This window comes from Vanessa tameamea, unplaced genomic scaffold, assembly GCF_037043105.1.
Source record: "Vanessa tameamea isolate UH-Manoa-2023 unplaced genomic scaffold, ilVanTame1 primary haplotype ctg00000038.1, whole genome shotgun sequence".
Taxonomy (NCBI): Eukaryota; Metazoa; Arthropoda; class Insecta; order Lepidoptera; family Nymphalidae; genus Vanessa; species Vanessa tameamea.
In genome coordinates this window covers 20,001-25,000 of record NW_026974773.1, presented here as the reverse complement: position 1 = coordinate 25,000, position 5,000 = coordinate 20,001, and the positions used below count along the sequence as shown (strand labels likewise).

Sequence of the window (5,000 nt, the reverse complement as noted above, 5' to 3'; positions counted from 1 at the left end):
TCGAACGTCGAACATTGAAATTTGATGCGAGACGCGAAGTGACCGATCACAGTAGTACTCTTGTATAACGAAAAATAAAAATTTATTATCGTTTCCTTTCGTCGTCGTCGTTGTTGCGTCTCTCTGGCGTCTCGATTCGTCGTATCGCGTTATATTATACTTTACACGTAGTATTACCTATGTACGTACGAATCGTCGCGACCGCTGGGGGGACAACATACAATATTCACTGACACGTGGAAATGATGAAAAGATTCTTTTTTTTTTTTTCGTTCTGTAAAACTGTGCCGACCGACGGACGCACGTAAATCTCTCTGCCTCACATGCGCTTCCTCTTATCGTCGTCGTCGTCGCGCTCTTCTCTACAATCTATCCTCATGGAATAGTGTCGATTCATTGTAGTAGATCTGTGCGACGTCGTGACACGACACATATGAGAAGGAAACGTGTTAGAGACCAGAGTTTTTAAAAGATTCAATGTATTCGTATAATGTGTATAATTTTGATATTATATCATGAAAACGGTCGTTTCTAAAATTCTTTTTATTTTTCATTTATCATGTACAAAAAATACATAACCCGAGTATCGGTACGATCACTCAAACACCGGGCGTCGATCCCAATGTTTTACGATAATAATCGTTGAACAATACATACGTACACGTCGTGTGCGAAGTGTTATTTTAAAATAAACTCGATCTCGTTTAGAACGTTCGAATTCGTGACCGTGATGTGTCATTATGTGACGACGCCGCCGTCGCCGCCGCCGCCGCCGCCGCCGTCGCGATATATAAATATCGTCTCGATAAATATATAAAGCGCGGGGGAGCGCGCGAGCGCGCGCGAGCGAGTGTCTCGTTTGAATTATAAAAGAGTCAACCGTTAAAATCTATCGCGTCTAACGCGATTGACGATACGGTAAGACGCTCGTTTCATACTGTGCGTATATGGTACATACATACATACATGCGTGCATGCATGCATGCATGCGTGCGTGCGTGCGTGCCTCGCGTGTGTGTGTGTATTTTATATGTGAATATGAAACGAGAAGAGAGTTTGACGACTTCAACAAGTCTATGTTAGCTCCCTGGTTGATCCTGCCAGTAGTTATATGCTTGTCTCAAAGATTAAGCCATGCATGTCTCAGTGCAAGCCGTATTAAGGCGATACCGCGAATGGCTCAATATATCAGTTTTGGTTCCTTAGATCTTACTCAGTTACTTGGATAACTGTGGTAATTCTAGAGCTAATACATGCAATCAGAACTCTGACCAGTGATGGGATGAGTGCTTTTATTAGATCAAAACCAATCGACGGAGGGCGTCTCGTCCGAAGTCGTTAATTTTGATGAATCTGGATAACTTTTGCCGATCGCATGGTCCAGTACCGGCGACGCATCTTTCAAATGTCTGCCTTATCAACTTTCGATGGTAGTTTCTGCGACTACCATGGTTGTCACGGGTAACGGGGAATCAGGGTTCGATTCCGGAGAGGGAGCCTGAGAAACGGCTACCACATCCAAGGAAGGCAGCAGGCGCGCAAATTACCCACTCCCGGCACGGGGAGGTAGTGACGAAAAATAACGATACGGGACTCTTTCGAGGCCTCGTAATCGGAATGAGTACACTTTAAATATTTTAACGAGGAACAATTGGAGGGCAAGTCTGGTGCCAGCAGCCGCGGTAATTCCAGCTCCAATAGCGTATACTAAAATTGTTGCGGTTAAAAAGCTCGTAGTTGCATTTGTGCGCCGCGCTGTCGGTGCACCGCATCCGCGGTGATACTGACACGTCTGCGGAGCATATCGTCGGTGAGCCGGCGGTAAAACGCCGGTTCAATATCAAAATCCTATCGCGGTGCTCTTCAGTGAGTGTCGAGATGGGCCGACAATTTTACTTTGAACAAATTAGAGTGCTCAAAGCGGGCTCAAAATGCCGCTTGAATATTTCGTGCATGGAATAATAGAATATGATCTCGGTTCTATTTTGTTGGTTTTCAGAACTCCGAGGTAATGATTAATAGGGATAACTGGGGGCATTCGTATTGCGACGTTAGAGGTGAAATTCTTGGATCGTCGCAAGACGAACATCAGCGAAAGCATTTGCCAAAGGTGTTTTCATCAATCAAGAACGAAAGTTAGAGGTTCGAAGGCGATTAGATACCGCCCTAGTTCTAACCGTAAATATGTCATCTAGCGATCCGCCGACGTTACTACAATGGCTCGGCGGGCAGCTTCCGGGAAACCAAAGATTTTGGACTCCGGGGGGAGTATGGTTGCAAAGCTGAAACTTAAAGGAATTGACGGAAGGGCACCACCAGGAGTGGAGCCTGCGGCTTAATTTGACTCAACACGGGAAATCTCACCAGGCCCGGACACCGGAAGGATTGACAGATTAATAGCTCTTTCTTGATTCGGTGGGTGGTGGTGCATGGCCGTTCTTAGTTGGTGGAGCGATTTGTCTGGTTAATTCCGGTAACGAACGAGACTCTAGCCTGCTAAATAGGCGTCGTCATTTAGGTGTGCTCGATTTCGGTCGAGCAACTCACTGGCGGCGTATTAAAATTCTTCTTAGAGGGACCGGCGGCTTCGAGCCGCACGAGATTGAGCAATAACAGGTCTGTGATGCCCTTAGATGTCCTGGGCCGCACGCGCGCTACACTGAAGGAATCAGCATGTTCTCCCTGGCCTAGAGGCCCGGGCAACCCGTTGAAACTCCTTCGTGCTGGGGATTGGGGTTTGCAATTATCCCCCATAAACGAGGAATTCCTAGTAAGCGCGAGTCATAAGCTCGCGTTGATTACGTCCCTGCCCTTTGTACACACCGCCCGTCGCTACTACCGATTGAATGATTTAGTGAGGTCTTCGGACCGACACGCGGTGGCTTCACGGCCGTCGGCGTTGCTGGGAAGTTGACCAAACTTGATCATTTAGAGGAAGTAAAAGTCGTAACAAGGTTTCCGTAGGGGAACCTGCGGAAGGATCATTAACGTAAATTATCTATCTCGAATGAGTGCGATGATGAACGATAATAAAATTCTAAAACACAAAAATCGACGTTCGGAATGTGTCGTTTCGATGCGAGGACGCGATTCTCTCGTTCTCGAGTCGGAGAGTCGTGTAACGCGTCCTATACTGATATTTTTCGATGTCGATTTCGAGGAAAGTACGATGTGTCAACGCACATACGTCATCTTCAAATAAAATGTATATTTTTTTTTTTTTGTTTTGTACTTTTTTTTTTTTTTTTTATTTTATTTTATTTATTTTTTTTTAATTTTTGAATTTTTCTCTATATACTAAAAAGAAGAGAAAAAAACAAAAAAAAAAAAAAAAATAAAAATAAAAAACTAACTAATATCACTCTGGCGTATAGAATCGTTCGAGTGATCGTAGAAATTATACAACAAAAAAATTAACAAAACCATTACCCTGGACGGTGGATCACTTGGCTCGCGGGTCGATGAAGAACGCAGTTAACTGCGCGTCATAGTGTGAACTGCAGGACACATTTGAACATCGACATTTCGAACGCACATTGCGGTCCGTGGAGAAACATCCAGGACCACTCCTGTCTGAGGGCCGGCTGTATAAAAATATAAACCACACTGTTCGAACGTTTAATGTCTCGTCTCTTTACGTCTTAACCGAAGTAAAAGACTTTGACGTTCGACTCGAACATATGACGGTATCCGCGTTCGAGATCGTTATTACGTGTTTAAATATAATACTTAATATACGCATTTCGTTCTCGGTCCGTTCAAATATAACAAATACGACGATGTGTATGTATGTTTACGTTTACATGCGTGCGTGTATATATAATTTATATTATGTATATTTTTTATATACGTTCGTGTGTACGTTCACGTCACGGAGTTTCGTTATATGCGACGTCAGAGAGACTGAGAGCGTCGCTCGTCGCCAGACGAGGAGCGCCCATCTCCGACCTTTCGATCGTTTCATTGAGTTGTTCTCGATAATTCGAAGAGGGGGTAATCGGAGTTTAGGTGATCTCTTCTCGTCTCGAGATGAGTATGTGCGTTTCTTTTGTTTATTTTCTAATGTCAAAATTTCGAATACAAAAGCTCCGCGATCGTTACGAACGTTTATATACGAGTGTACATAAAGCGCGCGCGCGCGCATAGTTTACGTGATGACATCGAAACATTCGTATATCGAGTAGGCGGACTCGACGTCCGAAGAGCGCGTCGACGCCGACGTCGGAACGACCGGAATGAAAATTCTCTCTCGTCTCGACGAAAGCGGCGCCGTCGCGTTGACGGATATCGCGTCTGCCTCGTTTTTTTTATCGTTGGCCTCAGATCAGGGAGGATCACCCGCCGAATTTAAGCATATTAGTAAGCGGAGGAAAAGAAACTAACCAGGATTTCCTTAGTAGCGGCGAGCGAACAGGAAATAGCCCAGCACTGAATCCCGCGGTTGTAACGATCGCGGGAGATGTGGTGTTCGGGAGGTATCGCTTTCTCGTCGTCGCCACTCCTGTCCAAGTTCGTCTTGAACGGGGCCGTTTTCCCGTAGAGGGTGCCAGGCCCGTAGCGACGGAGCGAGACGGCGAGAGGTACGCTCCTCAGAGTCGGGTTGCTTGAGAGTGCAGCCCTAAGTGGGTGGTAAACTCCATCTAAGGCTAAATATTACCGCGAGACCGATAGCGAACAAGTACCGTGAGGGAAAGTTGAAAAGAACTTTGAAGAGAGAGTTCAAGAGTACGTGAAACCGTTCAGGGGTAAACCTGCGAAACTCGAATGAACGAACGGAGAGATTCATCGTCATTCGACGGCGTACGGGCGCGCGCCTCGATGTCTCATAACCCCCCTCGCGGGTGCGTCGTGGGGCACGGGTCGCGTCCGTCGACGTTCGTCGACGGCGTGCACTTCTCTCTCAGTAATACATCGCGACCCGTTCGATGTCGGTCTAAGCGCCGTTCGGGAGTCCAGTCGTCGTGTTCGCGCACGTCTATTGGACCGTGACGGTGGCCGAC

General features: G+C 46.3%; 3 non-coding genes across 3 annotated transcripts in view; all 3 read left to right on the top strand.

Moving 5' to 3' along the window:
* Window positions 1-1,084: 1,084 nt before the first annotated feature.
* On the top strand, window positions 1,085-2,987 carry LOC135194706 (small subunit ribosomal RNA). The gene has a single exon (XR_010309931.1). It is a non-coding gene; the product is annotated as a small subunit ribosomal RNA (ribosomal RNA).
* Window positions 2,988-3,426: 439 nt separating this feature from the next.
* Window positions 3,427-3,583, top strand: LOC135194710 (5.8S ribosomal RNA). Its single transcript, XR_010309935.1, has one exon. It is a non-coding gene; the product is annotated as a 5.8S ribosomal RNA (ribosomal RNA).
* A 731-nt stretch (window positions 3,584-4,314) lies between these two features.
* LOC135194727 (large subunit ribosomal RNA) overlaps window positions 4,315-5,000 on the top strand; it is a 3,975-nt gene continuing 3,289 nt past the window's right edge. Inside the window, exon 1 of the ribosomal RNA XR_010309952.1 lies at window positions 4,315-5,000. This exon is cut by the window's right edge and continues 3,289 nt beyond it. This is a non-coding gene — a ribosomal RNA (large subunit ribosomal RNA).